The 22,599-nt window shown below is 40.2% G+C and overlaps 1 long non-coding RNA gene across 1 annotated transcript in view; it reads left to right on the forward strand.

Annotated features, from left to right (window-relative positions):
* Positions 1–3,502: 3,502 nt before the first annotated feature.
* LOC116585602 overlaps positions 3,503–22,599 on the forward strand; it is a 331,358-nt gene continuing 312,261 nt past the window's right edge. The window contains exon 1 of the long non-coding RNA XR_004283716.1: positions 3,503–3,587. This is a non-coding gene — a long non-coding RNA (uncharacterized LOC116585602). The remainder of the gene's footprint in view (positions 3,588–22,599) is intronic.

Here is a 22,599-nt window from a genome sequence, read left to right on the forward strand (position 1 = left end):
GGATTTTGTCAAATGCTTTTTCTACATCAATTGAGAGGACCATATGGTTCTTCTCTCTTCTCATATTAATTTGTTGTATCACATTGATTGATTTGCGAATGTTGAACGCTCCTTGTAGCCCAGGGATGAATCCCACTTGATCATGGTGGATAATCTTTTTAATGTGCTGTTGGATCCTGTTGGCTAGGATCTTGTTGAGAATCTTAGCATCCATATTCATCAGTGATATTGGTATAAAATTCTCCTTTTTTGTAAGGTCTTTGCCTGGTTTGGGGAGCAGGATAATGCTGGCTTCATAGAAAGAGTCTGGAAGTTTTCCTTCTGAAACTATATTCAATGTAAAATTTTGAGGGTTCAGCCTATTGTTCAAGGAGATCAGGATTCCTCTAAGTAAAAAAAAAGAAAGAAAGAAAGAGAAAGAAAAAAATCCATGGAGCTAGCAAAATAAATAAATAAACAAATAAGGGAAAAAGAGAACAGCTTTCTCTCTTTCTATATATGTCTAGTGTTTCCATTTACAACAAGATCCTGAAGAATTTTTAAGCTCTTGTCCCACGGGCTATTCTCTTCTGTTGGAAAACCAATGGATTTCTCCTCGTAGAAAGTGTTTTCCTAATATGTATAGTTATCTCCCCCCATATCTAATCCTCCACCAACCCAGACATAGATGAAGCTGCTTTGCTACGTCACCACTGGAGTCCCTGGATTAGCTCAGCTCAGTCAGGACCAAGACTGTCTGCTCCGTGGTCCTCCACTACGCCTTATCTTTCCTCCATCTTGGAACTCTCTAGACCTCAGTATGGAAGTGTGCTGCTGCAGAGCGGAATGGCACTTTGTTTTGTATTCTTTCCTGGAGCATTTGGGCATGGTGTTCTGCACCTGAGCTTCTCTGGGCGAAGTTAAGGTGTTTGCTCTCTGAGAGTTTCCTCTTCTAGATTTCTTCCTGCTTTAATCATACTGAACAATGTATGAGCCCTAATGGCAGCTTTTCTATGACCCCTGGGTTTCTCTCCACGTCATATCCTCCTAACCCGTCATTTAATGAATTAACCTTTCTTTGGAAGAGATTCCTCTTCTAGCTCATTGGCCAGGCTTTTTGTTTCACCTTTCTCCAAATCCTGACTTGACTATAAGACCAAAGTGTATTTTTATGTGATTCCTTTTCTCTTGAAGTCACCAAGGAACCTCAGTTCTAACAGAAGATGTTCAGAGATGAATATTTCTAAATGTTTTTAACCTTTGGATCTGATGGGGCACCTGGGTGGCTCAGTGGGTTAAGCCTCTGCCTTTAGCTCAGATCATGATCTCAGGGTCCTGGGATGGAGCCCTGCATCGGGATCTCTGCTCATCAGGGAGCCTGCTTCCCCCTCTCTCTCTTTCTGTCTCTCTGCCTACTTGTGATCTCTGTCTCTCAAATAAATAAATAAAAATCTTTAAAAAAATGAAATATTTCCATGAGGTTTGACCCACCTTTGTTTAGGAGATGCTGTTACCCCCATGTTGCCTGTTTATTGACAAGAGACAGTAATCACAGGTTGAACTGACAGTTTACAACACTTAGCCATAACTCTCATCAAAAATAGTCAGGTGAGACTTTAGAGAACACGTGGGATTGTGTTGGGCCGAGGGGAGGGTTGTTGAAATCCAGAAGCCTCGGCATATATGGCACAAATCCAAAGTTCACTCTAAATCTCACCCTCTAGTGACAGGCTAATGGGTACTCTTACCCGTTGAGACTTAAAATCTGGACTGACATGCAATATAAAAGTTTCTCTTCAAAGACTTTAGAACACAACCATACCGTGAAACTCTGCTTATTTTTGCTCATAAGTGGTACTTAGTCACTGTCTGAAATACAAAACTCCCCACAGCTCGGTTACACTAGCAGCTATGTTCAAGCTGCTATAAACTCCCTTATTTAGAAAGCCCCCATCTTTCACTGTGATGCTTGATCCCAAATAGCAGTCCTTGGCGCTTTTGTTTTTCTCAAGTTGGTTTTCTGCTCTGGGACCCGTGTGATGAAGGTTGGAAGGTATCAACATTTGTTCCTTCTACCACACTGGTCCTGATCAGTGGAATAGAAACACAAAGATAGCAGATAAGGCTCAAAGTATTGGCTTTATTAATAGCTGGGAAGCATCCTCTAACCCCAAAATACAGAGCTACTGAAAACTGCTGCTTGGTTTAAAGCATGTGCCAGTAGCTTTCTTCTCTTGACTTCTAACTGTGAACTAAACAACAACCAAAAGACTCTAGCAGAGCCTGCCAGGGACTCTGAGGTCTCCTGTAGGGGTCTGCAAACTTGAGTGTGCATCAGAATCACCTGGAGGGCTCCTTGCAACAGATTGGTGGGCTCCGCCCCCGGCGTTTTGGAACCACTAGGTCTGTGGCAGGAATGGATAATTTGCATGTCTAACAAGTTCTCAGGTGATGCTGGTGTTGCTGCTTTCGGAGTCCCAGGCTGCAAAAATTACTTTGATTTATTTTGCAGCAGGTGGAGGAGTAAGGCTGATCAACTACCACCATTGCAGTAGTCTGAGAGAGAGGTTTGAATTGCTTTTCCAACGCAATAACCCTGCCCCCCTTCCCACCCTCCAGAGCACGTGGCCCTGTGGCTATCAGATTTAATTAATTTTGCCCATCAGGATGCTTGCTTTAAATCCTAGCAGGGGAAGCAAATAGTAGGAACGGCATGAAAACCCAAAAATATACACTCAAGTTGTGTTTTTTTTTTTTTAAAAGCATTTTTGCTGTTTTTGCGGAAAAGAGAAAGGTGAAGTAAGGGTTTTTCTGTAACAGTTAAGAGTAGTGACCAAAAAACAATTTTGCTTCTTGAGGAATTAGGTCTGGAAGGATCCCAGAAGAATATAAATTTTGGAGGTGCCAAAATGTTTGATTCTCCCTGCTAAGCAAGTAAAAGAGAAAGGTACCTTATTTTCTGGGCAGTAAACAGAACAACGACATTTTGACGGGAACACTGGGCTACTTAACTGTTTTATGGTGAGTGGATGTTGGGATTCCAGAAGATTATAGGAGTCGGTGACCACTGGACTACAGAAAGCTGAGGAAGATTTTTTAAATATTTTTTTAAATTTTTTTGCTTGTGGGTATTATACTGGAATTTATTAGCTGTGTGCTTGGGAGAAGCACTTAATTTTCTTAAGTTCCTGTTTTCTCATCTAAAAAATGGGAATAGCCTTGGTCTGAGGAGGGTGCTTTTGGATATTAAATGAAACAGTGCTTTAAAATGCTGAGTACATTGTATCCAAGGTACTTCCTAGATAAAGTGTTCCACAATTTAATGATTTCACTGATGGAAATTACACCAAAAGAAATTGTACTGTATAATATTATTAAGCTATTTATTTCCTTTAGTACTTTTTGTTCCAACCTAATCAGTCAGACAAGATAAAACATGGTTATTAGAGTTAGGCCAACAAAGAATCTAGTTTTTCTGGGGCTATCTAGTTAGACTCCATTTACTGTGCAGCGTCGCTGAAAATTCAATCAGAAGTCAGATGAGTCTTGATGGTTTGTTTCATTCTTTCTTATAAGATCATACATTAAGATTGGCAAAGAGAACATAGGTAAGCTGTGTCAGAACTCCTGGGTTTTTGTGCGGTATGCCACAGACATTTTCGAGGGAAACATGGAGTTCTTAAATTCATGTGTAAGTACTAAACAAACAAAGACCTTGTGCTTCATCAGATGTCAAACATTTAATAAACGTTTTTAGTATAGTGAGGAGTTTCTGAGCTACTGCATATGCTTTTGCCTCTTAGATACTTAGTAGAGAGATATTTTCTTAGTAGAGAGAAAGCTTAATTATAAGAACTGTATTATAATTAAGTTCTCCATCTAATTCTGAGTCAGTTACCTAATTTCCCATTTACTTAGGTTTTTGGCTTGGTTTACAGTATGCAAATGAAGAAAGAGAAAGTGAAATCCTTAATGATGCAATTTACCTTTTCCTCCAAAGCTTGGTTAGAGGGGAACTAAGTTTTAAGAAACGGCCAGATTGTGTATTTTTCCCCTCAGTCAGGTACATCACAGTTACACATATTTCAAAGTACAAAAATAGGGTGAAGAATAGATGACCAAGGACCAAATCTTGGCTTTGAGTGTTGGCATGACCACTTATTGTGAAATCTTGAAAAATTTTACCTTTCTGGAGTTGAGTTTCCTGACTAATGAATGTTAATTCTTTGGGTTATTATATATGGATGATAAAGTAAAATAATCATGTGTAATACATTAAATAATTTATGGTCAGAGTAAGATTTTAATTCTAGTTTGAGATCATTTCTTTTTCTTCCAAATGACATTTCCAATATAAGGAAGTAAATCAATTGTGCACTTAATGTTTTATGGATTCAAATGCTCAGGGGGGAAAAAAAGAAAAGCTGTTTTGAAAATACCTTTATTCCAGGACAGTTTGTTCCCTCTTTAACAAAGGGATTATTATTATTTTTTTAAAATAGTAACAATACAGCTTAGCTTCCAGTTTGCAAATCACTTACCTCATTTTGATAACACTTTTGCGGCCAAATGAGAAATAGGGGATCTGAATTAACATTCCGTGTTCGCTCGCAACACAAACTGAACTATTTCCTCGTGTAAGTCTTCAGGGTCATTCTTGGCAACTGGCATTATTCAGGTAATGAGACAAGAAAACTATGTTTAAATACTGGAAAAAATGTAAGCTTGACAGCCTTGCTTCTTACCTTCTCGGAAATCCTAATCACCTCAGAGAGATGCTTTCGTTTACATATTTTAAAGAGAGCTCCGTTTATGAGCAGTCCTGATGGAAATGTTGATTAACCACATTCTTGGAGTGAACAGATTGTTCTGTGATAAGAGAAAATGGATCCTTCTTTTTCCAAGCAAAAGGTGAATTTGATTTGACAGATAGTTACTTGACAGATCTTGGTGCAGTTGTCCCCACGGCAGAGATGATTTGTGTCAGTTAACACGGAAGCAGCCGGCTTGGCTTCCAAGCCTGGCAGCTACTGCTGTTAACACCTGTATACCTACCTTTGTTCTGAATCTTAGAGAGACCCTGTTCCCTTGTCCCCAGATTGCTTTTATTCTACGAAGCGTTTTTATGAGTATATATTTACTACTACCGTAGTGATCATGGAGAAGACTGGTTTGGAACTGGGCCTCCCCACATTCCAGCTGTGCAACTTGGCCTTTGGGCAAGTGTCTCCTATTCCCTGTGCTCATAAATGTTCTCTAGCTTCACACTTCACGAAGCAGTAAGGACCTTGAGACTTTCTGTGAGGAATAGATTAAATATGTGCAAAACACCTGACAGAATTATTGGTGCTACAGGCGAATATTAAAGTAGGGGTAGTCTGTATCTCTCCAGCTACTGGGTGTAGAGTGGGATAGAGGTATGGAGTTGTACCATAAAAGTGAGAGAGCAGAGTATTGGGAGAAGGGAAGGGTTTTCATCACCATAAAGTTTATGAGACTGGGAAAATTTTGGATCTTCGCTGATCTCTTGGAATGCCCTCAAATTCATTCATTTAACATAGATGTGTTTATTCATTAATTTAACATACAAATAGAGAGCACTTTTTAATAAAGATTTTATTTATCTGAAAGAGCACAAGCACAAGCAGGCAAAGGAGCAGAGGGAGAGGGAGAAGGCTCTCCGCTAGATTGCTCTCCCTAGAACTTTTTGAATGTGTTTCCTTATATATATATAAAAAAAAAAGTTTTAGCTTCAGTGAGAAAGCCTATGTCAAATACAAACACTGTTTCAGGGACTGTATAATGCTCTGATAAAAACCATTGCTTTTTGGGCAGGTCTGTGTAACAGAACAGGAATTGTTGTAATCCCATCTCTAACAGTGAGGGTTCTTAGAAGAAACAGAACAGTAGGATCCTTTCCCTCTTTTACCTTAGTTATCTATAGAGAATAAACTCAGCATCTCTAGCAAGGTATTACACATATCTATATACAATACAAAGTGTCTCTCTGTTTAGGTATTTCTTGATCATAATTACTGGTGTTAATTACTGAGGTCAACTACTATTATCAATTAATATTAACTATCATGACTAAGATGGTGGGTGCTAGCGAGTGTGAAATTTAAAGGAATGGCCAACCGGCAGGCTAGAAATTCAGAAAGAGGTGATCCTATAGTCTTGAGATGGAAACCTGCAGGTAGAACAGCAGGATGGGAAGTTCAGTAGCGTTTTTCTGTTGTGGTGGTGCAAAATTGCTTTTTCTTTAAGAAATCTCAATCTTTTTTTTTTTTTTTTAAGATTTTATTTATTTATTTGACAGGCAGAGATCACAAGTAGGCAGAGAGGCAGGCAGAGAGAGAGGTGGAAGCAGGCTCCCCGCTGAGCAGAGACCCCGATGCGGGGCTCAATCCGAGGACCCTGGGATCATGACCTGAGCTGAAAGCAGTGGCTTAACCCACTGAGCCACCCAGGTGCCCCAAGAAATCTCAATCTTTACTCTTAAGGTGTTCAAGTGCTACCATTAGACCCTCCAACATTATAGAGGGTAATCTGCTTTAAAGGGAACAGATTGTAGATGTTGAGGATGTCCATGGTTAGCTTCACAGCGACATCTAGACTCGTGTTTGACCAAACAATGAGGTGTGATAGCTTAGCCAGGTACATATAGAAAGGCATCATACTGGGGAAGAGTGTGTGTGTGTGTGTGTGTGTGTGTGTGTGTGTGTGTGTGTGTGTGTTAGGGTCACCAGCACTTGGCTAAGTGTTGTAGTCTGCTGTCTTAAATTATTCAAGGTATCTTGAACACCTTCCACAGTCAGGTGAGATGGTGAGGGGAAGGGGACTCAAAGGAAAAAGCACAATGCTTGGTGCTCGAATTCATGGGGCTGATAGTCTGTAGTTGTTAATTGGATAAGGAGGGCAGAGGGGAAAATGGGGAGGAAGCCTGGAAAAGCCTCCTTTGATTCTTTCACAGGTGCTTCTGGAATCTCGTTATCTTTAGCTCAGCTCAAACCAGATCCCCTTCCGGGATTGAACAGTCCTCCCACAAATGTGTCCTTATTCCTGTCAAGTGAAGGCATTTCCTGCAAGTGAGCACACTGAACTCCACCATTATGCCAGATTGATGGTTACATCCCCCTTGGCAACTGCGAGGGCTGCTTCATTCCCAGGAAATCGCTTGCTGATATGAACCACGTCTGAGCTGTAGCTGGTCCTTTGGAGGGAGTGTAATACATGGGAATTAGTTGCTCTCCATTTCTAACTATCATCTTGAGACATCCTTCACAAGGGGATCATTCCAGTACTGTCCTTTTGAAATTAGAGCCTAATAGACTGCCATCTGTAACCTGTTAGGAGTCTCCTGACCATATGCTGAATGGACTCATGGCCTTCTCTCTGGGGATACATGTTCTTGAAAGAAAGTAAGTACTGGCCATCCAAGCCCTACAGCAAAAATGTTGTGAGATACTAGGTGGTGTTGGTGGCTGCTAGCATCTCAGATAGAGTAGTTAGAATGATCATCTGTCGCATTACAGGTTCATTTGGGGCCAGTGTATAGTGTCTTAATTTTCTTAGTCATTTTTTTCATAGGCAGAATACTGTAGGAGACCAGAAGCCTGTGCATACATTTAAAAGTTTTTCCAAAACGAAAACCTGTCTCTGCAGGATAAGGAATAGAGTTCAGACAATGGTATGTGGACGTTGTTCTGCCTATGTGAACTATCTCTCTGCAAAGATGTAAGGAAAATAATGCAATTGATTACTGGGAGTGAGAAGTCCCATTGAAATTATCCCTCCTCCTCCCTTGAGGAACTATTATCAGTAATTATCAGTAATTATTATCAGTTGCATGGACTGGCTTTGGAATAGGATACTTGGATGAAGGGCCCACAGTAAAATCATCCTTTCCCTGCAGAGGTGCAGCTGTGGTCTTATTAGGGAATAGAAGCCATTGATGGGGTACCAGGGTCCTGCCCCTCATGAGACATGGCACCATGGCATGACAGGATGGAGGGCCACTGCCTGCCCACATGCTCTCCAAGGATGGGGTCATGGTATTGGCTTTGGAGGCAGATTGAAAGACGGCTTTTGTGAACACTTTCTGGGACCATCAGATAGCCTTACCATGTCATCTTGAAATGGGATCAAGTTCAGAGGTGATCATTTGAATGAAGTCCAGGTTCTATTTCAAACTATGGCATATACACAAGAGTTCTGGTCGAGTTCCAGCAGAAAGCTTGAATCAAAGTGTTTCTACTTGCTTGCTTGATTTTATTTATTTATTTTTTGGTCCTCCTTCTTGAGGAACTTAGGGGGAAGAGAGCTGCTCCAGGGATGCAGGTGGAGGCTATGTCCTGATTGGGCACAGCAACCCTCCTGTGGAAAGTACCTTGCAATGAATTGTGTGGCTTCGAACTCTGACGACCATTTAAAAATTAATCATTAGGCCATCGGAGTCTTGACTTTGTTTAAAACTTGAAGGGTAGGGGTGGTGGGTGGCTCAGTGGGTTAAAGCCTCTGCCTTCGACTCAGGTCATGATCCCAGGGTCCTGGGATCGAGCCCCACGTCGGACTCTCTGCTTCACAGGGAGCCTGCTTCCTCCTCTCTCTCTGCCTGCCTCTCTGTCTACTTGTGAAGTCTGTCAAATAAATAAATAAAATATTTTTTTAAAAAAACTGGAAGGGTAAAAAAGCAACAAGAGAACATTTTGTTCATTGGCAGATCTGTTATCTTTGAGACACAGGCAAACGTGCTTTCCTTGGTCTACCTCATCTTTTCAGTAAAATGACTTATTCTGACATTGTCAGACTAATCAAAGGATCTGATCAACAAATGTTATTAACTCTACCCTCGTGGGAGAGACAGCTTGATAGAAGAGTTATCAGGGCTTTGTCTCATGGGGCTGGGCTTTTACCATCTCATTGAGTCCTTGACTAATACACCTGTATTTAGAGCTGATGCTGAAGTTTAGAAGGGAAAACTTGGATTCTTGGAAGATTGATTTCGGGGGGGGGGTGTGATTGAGTAGGACCTCAGTTAACTTTACGAGTGCTTTCCAAGGGCAGTAGCTATATGACAGTGGTCATTTCAAGGCCCCATATCCATAGCATATAGCTAAGTGACGTGAATGGTACCAATGTTCTAAGAGAAAAGAGGGAGGAATTTTCAATACTGAGTTTTAAGGTTTCTATACTTGTCAGGCAGTATGGGGTTACTTGAAAGTGAACTTAGTTTAAAATGTGCATCTAAATTCTAAGGTAGCCATTTTAAATAGTTTAATTTGTATATCAAAACAGGAGGGAACAATGGATCACATAAAATGCTCAATTTAAACCAAAGAAGGTAAAAAAGACAGAAAATAAAAGATGAAAATAAACGATTTGCTGACAGGAGATACAGGCATAGGGGACCATTCAGACTTCACTTCAGTTAAGTGGCTGAACTTTGAGGGCTTCTCTGGGTGATAACCTAAATACTAATATGTGCACGAGTGTGAATTCCCACATGAAAGGCCTTATTTTTCTTGGTTTACTTTCTTTATAGAAGAGTCCTCTTTTTTTTTTTTTTTCTCTCAGGGGTAACTTCTAATTTGACTGCAATGCAGTCATGGGCTGACTCGAACATATAGGTGTTTAAGTCTAGTTTCCCATTCTATTCTTCACCCTCTGCGCTGGCTCCTAGATTTCCAAGAGGTAGTGTTTCTGGTTCCCAGGTAGAAGTAAGATAGAGAATTGGATTTGAGGATGCATGAAACATTAGCCCCTATACCAACAAGTTACTTTTACTCTGTTAGGTTCAAAGGATCTCTCCAGCCGAATGTAGCAGAGGTCAGGAGACTTCTCTTTTCACCTCCACTTTCCTCAGAGAGGAGGATTCTGGGAGTAAACTTTGAAGCGCCAGGGCATGCCCGGCTTTTCCACCATTTTGAGCCTCCCCATGTGTGTTTTAGGCTGCGGTTTGCTCTACTCCCCTCATCATGCCCCATTACTGCTGCATTCCATCCTCCAGAATTTTACTGTCGTTGCTTAACTTCTGTGGACTCAACTCTCCCCAACTTTGTTTAGTTTCTAGAACTGGCCCTTTTGTCCCTCTCATTTCAGTTATTCTTGAGAGATTTGAAGCTCCATGTTGAGAGGAACTTTGTCTGTTTTGTTCAGCTATATACCCAGAAACTAAAATGCTCTCCACAGGGGTGCCTGGGTGGCTTAGTCAGTTAAGCATCTGCCTTCAACTCCGGTCATGATCTCAGGGTCTTGAGATCAAGTACTACATCAGGCTCCAGCGCCCTAGTTCTAGGGGTCTAAGAGAACATAAATGGTAATCATCAAGCATTTTAACATACAGTGCACAATGGAAAGAACCAATACAAGTAACTGGATCATCCCATCTCATTGTAATCCAAATTTATTCGGGACAACTGTCTTATTCTGACAATGTGATTTATTTAATTCTAATAGAACTCATTTCTTAACATTAAAATCATCAGTGCTAAGCATTTTCACTCTATGTAGTTACAATAAAATCAGTCACTACATTTAAAAAAATGACACTTAGAAGTTTGTCTTCTGAAATAATGTACTAGACTTAAGACTGTATTAATGTTATAAGCCATTTATTTTCCAGACAAAGAGTGCGATGTAAGTGGTTACTTTTGCCAGCCTACATGCCCAGAATGCTCTATGATAGGGCTGCATTTTTTAGATGCTTCTATTAGAAAAAGAATTAGCATAGAAATTGAGGGTATGATTTTAAGTAATGCATTGCCAAATATTGGCATTATGAATATGGGGCCGATTATTTTACTTCTCTATCATTTTCTTTCCTATAAAATGAGGATTAACACAGTGCCTTGGGGATGACTGAGTCAAATGAAATCAACGTCAGTCACTGAACTCTGGTCCGACTGAGGAAATAGCCAATAAATATTAACTTCCTATTGGACCAGTGCATGTTTATTTAGTGCCCGCTGTGTACTAGACAATGATGCAAGCCTTCTGCACTTCATCTTCATACTAACTTTGAGCTTTTTAACACTTACTTCCCTTTTACTGATGATAATATTAACACACGTGGAGGTTAAGTGACATCGCAGAGTCATACAACTAGTTAGCATGAAGGGGAATGTCCTTTCCAGCAGTGCCGGCTGCTCACATCAAGGTCTAGGTAATGCCTGACTTGTTCAATTTCTGAAAACCCAACACAAACCTATGGTCCTTGTGGACCCTCCGTCTATCTTCACTTAATAATGTATGTTATTTAAGCTTCAGTCTGGGCCAACTACTCTTACAAAACAAACTGCAGAGATAAGGCCTGCCTGTCTCCACACTCTACCCCTGCCTCCTGTCTGTCCTGAACAGAGAAGGCAGAGATGTCACATGGTCAGAGAACTGGGGCGTCTATCTTTTCTACCTCAGATTTTCTATTTTTATTTAGAAGCTGTGGAAATAAGGGCTGTTGGTTATGTTCAAGGGGAGATTTTTTTTCTAAGGGAACAATGAATCTTAGAATCTGCATCCTTTGAATAAAGTAGGTGTCAAATCCACTTCTTGGATTCTAAGAGTGTCTTCTCTTCCACCTATGACCTATGTGAACTGCAACTGATAGTTTTCTTATCTATAAAATTGACAAAATGTACCTTTACTATTTTGAGATTATCTTAAGGGTCAAATGAAAACAATTTTGCTGGAAACTCCTAAGTGCTCTAGTTGTTAAGGTGGTGTCATCAGAGTGAGTATTTATGCAAAGCAACATTAAATCAAAACTAGAAACCTTCCAGATCATGATACCTAAACCACCTCTAACTTTTTCACAAAATCTCGAAGAGGGCAAAATACAAAGCCTGTTAGTGTAGAACTAACTGCCACTAGAGTACAGGATTCCATGAAAGCTGATGAATGCTACTAATTTAAATATTTAGTAAGGTTAACCTCTTTTTGAAATATGTCAAGAAAATAACATAAAATTAAAGTGCCTTTTTAAAAAATACATTACAATTGTATCACACTCCTCCACTAGTTACAGAAAGCAGATTACATTTTTTTTAAAAAATTATTTATTTATTTGAGAGCTAGAGAGCACAAGCAGAGGGAGCAGCAGAGGGAGAGGGAGAAGCAGGCTTCCTGCTGAGCAGGGAGCCCAGTGTAGGGCTTGATCCCAGAATCTTGGAATCATGACCTGAGATGAAGGCAGATGCTTAACCGACTGAATCACCACCCAGGAGCCTCTGGACTACACATTCTTTTTTTTTTTTTTTTTTTTAAGATTTTAAAATTTTATTTGATAGATCACAAGTAGGCCGAGAGGCAGGCAGAGAGAGATGGGGGAGGAAGCAGGCTCCCTGCTGAGCAGAGAGCTCCATGAGGGGCTTGATCCCAGGACCCTGGAATCATGACCTGAGCTGAAGGTAGAGGCTTAACCCACTGAACCACCCAGGCACCCCCAGACTACACATTCTTAATGTGGTTACCATTCTTTACCAAGGAGGTCCTTTTGTGGAAAACAAAAATAAAACAAAACACAAAACAATACAAACAATCAAGAAAATGCAGTTTAATCAAGCTAAGGGAAGGGGCGCCTGGTTGACTCAGTCAGTTAAGGGTCTGACTCTTGATTTTGGCTCAGGTCATGATCTCAGGATCCTGGGATGGAACCCTGTGTTGGGCTCAGTGCTCAGTGGGAAGGAAGTCTGCTTGAGATTCTCTCTCTCAATCACCCTCTGCTCCCCCTGCCCCATGCTCACTCTCTCTAAAGTAAATAAATGTTAAGAAAAAGTTAAGGGGGAGGCATGGATGAACTTGGGAAAACAGGGCAATGCGGAACTAGGAGGGCACTTGCTGTTCCTATGCTTTTTAACACTATGAAAGGAACAGTCATTCCCAGGGTCGGGAAATATTTCAGAGATCACTGCTATTCAGTATTTCAGCAAGTGGCACAGATGATAATTCAAGCATTATGATTTTCAGTTATCATAAATGAAAAAGTCCATTCAGTTACACAAAGAGCACCAAGGAAGCCAATGAAGTTGAGACCAAAATAGGGTTTTCAAATACCTCCAAGCTTGTTCTTTCCTGAAAACTTACATCAAAAGTTACGTGAAAAGCTTAAGTTTAAAGTCGTAGATCAAAAATGCAAAAGTGGACTTGCTTCATCTTGTCTCTGATCATAAGGGGTGTGGGCAATAAGGAAAGGTATCAGGTTGCAGGACTTGTTTCTGTTTATCGGGCAGTGAGAACTAAAACTCCCATCACCTTCCCCAAACCATGTGCCACGTGCCTGCTCATCCTTGTAAATTCCAAAGCTTAGGTTATAAGGTATTCTCAGAATTGATTAGGTATTAAGATAATCTTGGCGGCACAAGTAGGAACAGTGCCATCTGTGGAAGTACTCAGTCCTATTTCACGCACTATTTAAAGCATGCACGCGGCATATCTGCAACATCTGGACATTCTTCTTCCTCTGTCATCAATTAATGGTAATCTAGTGTCTTTTATAGGCTCACCTCTGTATTAAGCACTGGGTGGAATAAAAGCCATGATAGAGGACCTGTCCCTCAGACACTTGATAACTGCATAGGAAGATGACAAAACAGCAGTGAACCATTCAAGCACAATACACTAAAAATGTGAAGGAATGTATTCAGAACCACAATATGGGTGTTCTGAAGAGACCAAAATCTGTAATGGCTGGAGAAGTCAAAGAAGGAAAGGGATAGAAGTCAGTCTGTTGGATCTACATAAAAGAACAAAATGTATCAAAAAAGAAATGAAGATAAAATATGGTAGTTTCTTGGGACGCCTGGGTGGCTCAGCTGGTTAAGCGACTGCCTTTGGCTCAGGTCATGATCCCAGCATCCTGGAGTCAAGTCCCACATCGGGCTCCTTGCTCAGCAGGGAGCCTGCTTCTCCCTCTGCTTCTGCCTGCCATTCTGTCTGCCTGTGCTCACGCTTTTTCTCTCTCTCTCTCTCTGACAAATAAATAAATAGAAACTTTAAAAAAATATGGTAGTTTCTTATCCCCAATTGATATAAAAGTGAACTGCTTAATATAGAAGACCTCCAACTTACAAAGACTCAACTTTATGATGGTCCTAAAGCAATACACATTTTGTAGAAATCCTATCTCTAACTTTGGATTGTGATTTTTCCCCCCGCCCTCAAGCTAGCATAGGCAGTATGGTCCTTTCTCATGATGTGGAGCAGACATATCATCATGATGGTAAACAACCGATTTGCTTGTAACACTTCTGTACCCATGACCATTCACGGTGTTTTTCACTTTCTATGAGAATTGAATAAATTACATGAGAGATTTGGCACATTGTGATAAAACAGGCTCTGTGTTACCTGACTCTGCCCAACTGCAGACTGCTCTAAGTGTTCTAAGCACACCTAAGGTCGGTCATGTGAACAGCTGTCTGTGAGGTAGATGCTTTGTCTCTGGCGTCTTGATTATCCTAAACTTCTCTCTACATGTCTGTCATGATCATCTGTTTCTGTTTCATTAAGTATCTGTTGATGGCCTTTTGCACTTTGGCCAATTATTTCCCTCCTTTGAGAAATGTTTTTTGTTGTTGTTGTTTGTTTATCTTATTAAAAGAATCTGATAGCATAATTAGGAAGTTTTCTCCAACAACCACTGGAAATAACTGGAAGTTGGGACAGGTTGAAATGACTGGCCACGTGAGAGGTCATAGCTATGATGAGAACATTATGACTAGTTACCTGAACTCACACCCTAGAGCTGACAGAAAAATCCAAATAATCACACTCAGAGTGCTGGGAGCAGTTACACTTGAGTCCTGTTGTAGAGGTAAAGGATACATATAATAAAGGCCATAGTTTCCGGGTGAAGTGAGTGTATGTGCTGCTCTGTGCCTTATCTTTGTTTAAAAATAGTAATTAGTCTCTAATCCAGCTCTCAGTTTCTGAAAAAAAAAATCTATTACTTTTTGACATATATAATATGCTCAGGTATGTATCTAGACCCTTACTCATCTAAATATTAATATTTGGTCAACAAAACATTGTTGAACTTCCCACCATTGGCTCTCCGAGGTTAGGCTGTAGTTGAGAATCTTTTTGAATTTTAAGTTCTCACAAAAGTGCTGAATACTTTCTCTGGCTGAAGTGCTTTGAACTAACCTTGTGCCTTTGATCTCACAGTCTTACATTGTCCTCAGTGTATTTTCTCATTTAGACACATGGCTGCCTTAGGAGATGGAAGGAGTAGAATCGCAGCAATCCTTTGTAGATAAGGACTTGGAATGTAGAAAATTTGAAACCCCATGAAATATGCTGGGAGGGATGGCATTAGAAACTAGGATTCCTATACAGTGATGAAGATGGACTGGAATGTGTTCTGTATACCAGGCAAGCAGACTTCCCTTGGTTCCAGCGCACACTGAGGGTCTCTTGGGCTGGCAGAAATGTGAAAGTTACTCTAATCATTCATAAACGTTCATTTTGGAATTCCTGAACTCATTTGGTCTACGATTGCATGCAGACTGTGGGCATTTTAAGGCTTTCAATACCATAATGACCCAGGCCTTTTCTGATCCCAAAACCATAGAGTAAGATTATCCTTGCAGAGTCAGTACCTGTCATAGTGAGCCATGCCTGCCTAGAGAATGTCGATCACCTTCCTTCAGAAAAAATGTTCTGGTTTTTGACCGCATACTGATTATTCTCAAACTACTTAGTGAGGAAGTGGTGATGCAACATGGGGGCTTAAGTGGGTAGGAGAAGAATCAATGAAACAAGATGGGATTGGGAGGGAGACAAGCCATAAGTGACTCTTAATCTCACAAAACAAACTGAGGGTTGCTGGGGAGAGGGGGGTTGGGAGAAGGGGGTGGGATTAGGGACACTGGGGAGGGTATGTGCTTTGGTGAGTGCTGTGAAGTGTGTAAACCTGGTGATTCACAGACCTGTACCCCTGGGGATAAAAATATATGTCTATAAAAAATAAAAAATTTAAAAATAAAAAATAAAAAAATAAAAAAAAAACTACTTAGTGATTCTTGATCATGGTATTGCTAACCTTTCACAGCAGTAAAATCATGATGTCTTCTAGGAACCCTGTTCAATTACAGATTAACCTTCTGTGTCTTTAGTATCTTCATATTACTCATGGTGCTAGTAAATATTTAAATCTAGCTCTCTGGAAAAAAAACGTGTATATGCACACAAGTTTTTGATACATTTTACTAATATAAATAGTGTGTAGCACACAGTTTACAAATAATGATACTCTTTATTATAAATTCTTATAATAAGAATAAATTATTTTAAATTCTTACATATAACTTCTTATATATAAATTCTTATATATATAATTCTATTATAAATTCTTACAAATTTTAAAGATTTGCATAGAACATTTTTTTTTCTTGGCTGAACTCTTGTTACTGATAAACAATGACTACAAACGGTTGTAGTTCCAACAGAAATGTTAGTTAATAGTTTCATTTAGATTGATGAGGAAGGCAAAGCGAAAGCATGAAAGCAAATGTCAGATTCAGGCTTAATTTGCAATGACGTGAATGACTTCTTTGCCAAATCAGATTGTGGTTTCAAACACCAAGAGAGTATTTTCCCCAATCTTTCTTTGTGCTGCTCACCATGAAATGGCTGCAGATGTATAGCCATTGACATTTCTTACACATTGGTAGTTTAATCTACATTATTTTCTCCATTATTTTTTTAAGTCTAAACAAGGATCTGGCAATCTTTTTCTTAAAGAGCCAGGTGGTAAACATTTCAAATTTAATAGCATATGGTTTCTCTTAAAGTTACTCAACGCTGTCCTTCTGGTGGAGCCACAGACGATGCTGTTGGCTGTATTCCAGTAAAACTTTATTTACAGGAGTAGGCAACAAGTGGAAAATAGTTTGTTTAAACAAGTAACAAAACAATAAACTGAACCCTGACCTGTAGCATTTACCTTTCCATAGTGTAAAAACTCCATCATGGTCCATTTCAAGTTGCTAAAACAATGTCACTGAATGGGGAGTTGGGAAGGGATGGAAAGTAGCACTCCATGATGTAATATTTCAAAATAAGTGGGAATAAGGGTACTTGGGGGACTCAGTCAGTTGAGTGTCTGCCTTTGGCTCTGGTCATGATCTTGGGGTCTTGGGATTGAGTTCTGCGTCAGGCTCCCTGCTTCTCCCTTTACCTGCTGCTCCCCCTGCTTGTACTCATGTTCCCTCACTCTCTCTCTGACAAATTAATAAAATCTTTAAAAAAAAATTAGGTGAGACTAACCTCAAGAGTATAGGTAATAAAATGCAGTACAGTCACGAGAAAATGAGGGATTTTGAGTTTGTGTTGACATTGGTTTTAATATCATTGCCTTAATTGTAAGCTCACATAGTGAAACCTCCATTGAACACAGGCTTCGCTATCAGCCCTGAAAATTTCTGAACATCGCGCAGCTGCTTCTTGTGAGCTAGTGTGAGCTATTGCTACCACACCTTTTCTCTGGCACTTTCCCATTGCAGTTTCATTCTCTTTACCATAGAACTGGGAAGCAGGACCCATAAATTCATTCCATGGATATTTTATTAGCTGCCATTGTGCAGACATTCTCTTGTCATTCTCTTGACTCCCCATTGCTACTTTTAGTTGAATTATCTTCAGCTTTTCTGTAAAAAGCCTGACCCTTTGAAAATGGGCCTTGCTCTGACCAGTGCACCCCTCTATGAATGTGACATGCATATGACTTCAGCTGTGGATGATTCCATTAGCATTCCAAATAATTTCTTTAATTCCTATTTTCTTTGCCATTATTCTAACAATCCACGTCCCTATGTGTTTCCTAAACTTACGATCCCCACGAAGAGTTCACTCTCTTGAACTTTGATACCTTCCTTTGTGACTTAGGCCATAAAATTAGGTATTATCTTCGTAAACTTAGGATGCCTAATTTTCAAGCACACTGAAATGGGACGTGCTTGACATTTTCCTTGCATCCGCCTGTTGGGATTTGTTTTCTTACACACCATGGGCTACCGGTGTCCTTGTAAGCAGTCTCTCCAGTGTTTGTTAGGTGTCATCCTCTTGATCTACAGCCAGACTTGGAAGAACGCAGTCTTGGCTTTCTATAGCCATTCCCCCCCCCCCCTTCCTTTCTACCTCTGCTGTTAATCACAAGTGCTTTGGGATATAAAAATTTATATACTTCCTGTTTTATTACCCCATTCCATTTTCCTTCCTCATTGTTTATTGCAATTCACTGAGTTTCCTGTTTCATACAGCTTACATTCCAAGCCTGAACCTCTGTTCTCAAGCAAGTGATTCCATCCCTACCTCTCAGTTTCATGCAGGCAAGCTTGCCATCCCAGCTCAGGGCCTGGTGAGTGGAGCTGCTGTAATAGCCCGAGTCCGTTCTCTAAAACCATCGTCAACAGCGGACCCACCTACTTCTGGGGAGAGCTGAAGACTGAATCTCAAGACCTAAATAGGCTGGGGAGGATATGAAGAATGGAATCCTGAAGAATAGTAAGTAACAAATAGGCCATGTTCCACTTTGCCCCGGGGGTTTGTCTGTGGCCCGCATCTTTAACTCTGCAAACTGTCCCTGAGCCATCACACTGATGATTTTAGCTAACGCCTGAAAGCTCATGACATCTTAATGTTTCCTTTCCTTCTTGGGCTTCAGAATTTTACTGGAACTACACATCTTTATCTGTAATCTCCAAAACCAAACTAAACTTGACAAGTTTATTTCCAAAAATGATGTTTATATACCTCAGCCTGTCCTGAGACTGCACTTTGTTCTGAAACTCTTCTCTTAGTGAACAGTAAGCTAGGCAGCTGGGAGTGTCCTTTGCTCCTCCCTCACCCACATTTGCCCATGTCCATAGGTTTCCATTTGCAGAAAACTGCGCCTCCTAAAATCTTTCATCTGTCTCCTCCTTCCTATCCTGCATTTCCTCTTCTTCACTTGAATGATTCTTGGGTCTTCACGTTGCAGTAAAAACCAGACTCCTCTGACCTGACTGACTGAGCCTCTATGGGGTTGAAAGAGTGATAAGCCAACATGCAAATTCTGAATTCTTTTTTATTCACCTTTTACAGATTATTCATTTGTTCAAAGAGGCCTCTACTTTTCACAATTCTGGATACTTCCTTTTCTGCAGTTTTTGTTTTCTAAGATAAATTTTTGTTTGACTTTTCACACTATCAAATGTACCATGCCTCACTGAGGAGAAAAAAAAAAAACAAAAAACAAAAAACATTTAAACAGGTACATTACCTGGATTCAGATCCAAGGTGTATAGTACTCAGAAAGTTGAGGGTTTCCTCTCTATGACTCCTTAGTTCTGCTCTAAGGAGTAGACAGAGTGTGTTTCCATTTTTCTCCTTTCTCATCTTGCTAAATGCAGGCCAAGATTGTAGTCTCAGAAAGAAATAAAAATAAAGAGATTAATAATGCTGAAGTACATTTCGAGAGCTTAGTTTCATTATAATTTTCATTGTGATTGTGTATATAAATTAAAAACATCTTAGGGATTACCATATCAGAGAACTAGCTAGAATGTTAGCAGGGAGTTGCCACCCACATGAAGCAGAGGTGACATGGGCAAAGACTCTGGAGACAGAAGTTTGTACCAGGATTTAAAAAAAAAAAAAAAAAATCTACCTAAGCTAGGGATGGGGAAAGGGGATTCTTTAGCTACAAAGTAGGTGGACAGCAGGACCAAAAGTAATGTTGAGAATAAGTAGGAAAAAAGGATTATTTCAAAATTATTTCATATTCAGAGAAGGGGAGCAGCATTTGGAAGGTCCAAGGAATGAACTTTCTGATGGGAATCACTTGTAGACTCAAACTGGGCAGTTGTAGCCATATAGAAGCCATGGTATTGGGAAAGAGGAAAAGCAAATAAATAGTATGGGCTAGAGAGACCAAGATCATCCATATAAGATGCAAAGGGAGATGCCTGATGGGTAGGATTGAGAGTAACAGATAAAAATTCACTTGGAAGGCAGAGGAGAATAGACCTGCACCTGAAGAAAGCCATATTTTTAAATGTGAAAGGAAAATCTCCACTATATTCTGGACAGAAAGTCCATTTAAAGGAAAAGGGTGAAAGAGAAGGTCATAGATAAGGAGGAGAAAGAAGGCTCAATTTTCTTAAAGCTTATGTTTCTGAAAGAGCCCAGAAAGGAGACAGAAATAGTAACCATACAAAATAGATGGTAATTTTCCTAAGTGGAATAAAGCAGAATAATTGGTTATACTTGAACATTCTGTTTTGAGCCTCAAGAAAATACATATTCTATGAAAAATAGTAACATGTAATACATTATAAAATATTATATATGGACCAGAAGTAGGATTTATTGGTGGGCATGAATTACTGAGGGAGCAGTGAGGAAGTTCTCCTCAGTGCAGAGTCTCCCATTTGTCCAGGGGGCCATGATTAGGGATATATTCGGCCCAACAGTTATCTGGGATGAGCTGTTTTTCAGCCACCATGTATTTAAATTCTTCATCTTTAAGCTTACTAAATCCCCACTTTTTGGATATGTGGATCTTCTGGTGGCTGAAGAACTTGAACTTGGCTCTGCAGCTTGACACTGATGGACATGATGACTTGGCCAATGTGGACCCTGGCCACTGTGCCCTGGGACTTTCCCAAGGCATTCCACATTTCTGTCTGGAGCCTGTCAGCCCCAGTACAGGTCAACATCTTTTTTTTTACTTTTTTTCTTTTTTTTTCCCCAAAATTTTATTTATTTATTTGCCAGAGAGAGAGAGAGAGAGAGCGAGCATAAGCAAGGGGAGAGGCAGGCAGAAGAAGAAGCAGGTTCCCCACTGAGCAGGGAGACCAATGTGGGACTTGATCCCAGGACCCTAGGATCATGACCTGAGCTGAAGGCAGCTGCTTAATGAACTGAGCCACCCAGGTATCTCACAGGTCAACATCTTATTTATTATATAATACACAATAAAATATATATAAATAATGTATAATAAAATATACAATTTTTTCCAAATGTAAAATATATAGGCATTTATTGAAGAGTGAAAAGACTTATCTATAAAGGCAACTGGCGACCTTGAGGGAAGGCTTGGAGAAGTGTAATCTGCACTCCAATAATCTCCAGTGAGCTGCCAAGCCACTCTGCATGAAGACAAAATCATTCATACTCTTGCAGTGCCATCATGGTTTTAGGTCCCCAAACACCCTTTCCATCACCCATCTTCACCCCTACTTGACTGCTATACCTAATGCTTCCTTCCAGTGAAAACATTCTGAAACCAACACTCTTAAAGACCTATGGAACCAAAGGGCAACCGGTACCAAAAAATATATGAACAATGGAGGCCAAATGATAGAAAAATTACTGGTTGTGAATGCTGAGAAACAGCCATTGAGTTTATTCACTCCAGCAGATACTTACTGAGTGTCTTTGATGCAAGAGCCATTGTTTTAGGACATAAGGATCACGTGGCAAAAGACAAGGCCCCTGTCTTGTGGAGAAAACAGATAATAAATATAATGTCAGTAGACTCTATTTTAATGCCCTTACGTATGAGATATCTACATGTTTCCAAGAAAACATCAAAAGAAGTAAAGGACATTTCAAAGTGCCACAAAGGTGATGGTTATCCTTGGGATTTCTTTTGCTCTCCAGTTTTCTTTTTGAGACTTTCGTGATTTATCTCTAGGAGAAAAAACACTAGAAGCTGCAGCAGGTCCGACTTAGAGGAGACCATGGTTTGCCCTCGGGTTTGCAAGGGTCAAGCCCTCCCAAAACAGGATCATTTCCTGACTAATTTTACTTCTTGGGAGACAGAAAACCATTAGTGGAGTGTTGTATGGGCCTCCTGCCTGGATCTGATAGAATGCTGGAATGCCATACAGTCAGCTCAGCAGTCAAGAGAAAAGGCCCTCCTGGTTATTTGGGGAAGTAGTTTAAAATCTGAGAGCTCTGTACTCCAAAGGCAAATCTTGGCTTTGCCACAGTCTGAGTGATTGCTGTTGAGAAATTACTTAACCTCCTTTACTTACATTTAATCTCTATGTGTAAGAAAATATACATGTATAATGTTGGGATTACTTCTATGCACAAGTGTCCACATGTTTTTTTAACTGTCCTTACTTATAACCAGTGGTAACTCTTGATCTGATGGAGATAGAATTTCCTTGCCCAAGTTATTGTCACAGCTTTGTGTGTGTGTGTGTGTGTGGTTTTTGTTTTTGTTTTTTTGTTTGTTTTTTGAGCGGGGGTGGGGAGAGAGCAAAGCAAGTGAGAACATGAGTAGGGAGACAGAGGAAGAGGGAGAAGCAGGCTCCCCACTGAGTAGGAAATGTGTACTGAGCTCAATCTTAGGACCCTGGGACGGTGACCTGAGCTGAAGGCAGATGCCTAACTGACTGAGCCACCCGGGCGCCCCTTGTGGTTGATTTTTGAAGCAAGAGAAATACAGAGATAAAAGTATATATGGAAAACAGTTTTCAAAATCAATCATGGAAGAAGGAATAAATAACCAGAATAAAACACACAACCAAACCTAATTTTGACTATTTGGAGAACATTGACTCCTGTATTGATTTGTACTGAGTAAAAAGCATTTAACAATTAGCAAGAAGGCTTACGTGTTTCTGA

Source organism: Mustela erminea, chromosome 3 (assembly GCF_009829155.1).
Source record: "Mustela erminea isolate mMusErm1 chromosome 3, mMusErm1.Pri, whole genome shotgun sequence".
Lineage (NCBI taxonomy): Eukaryota > Metazoa > Chordata > Mammalia > Carnivora > Mustelidae > Mustela > Mustela erminea.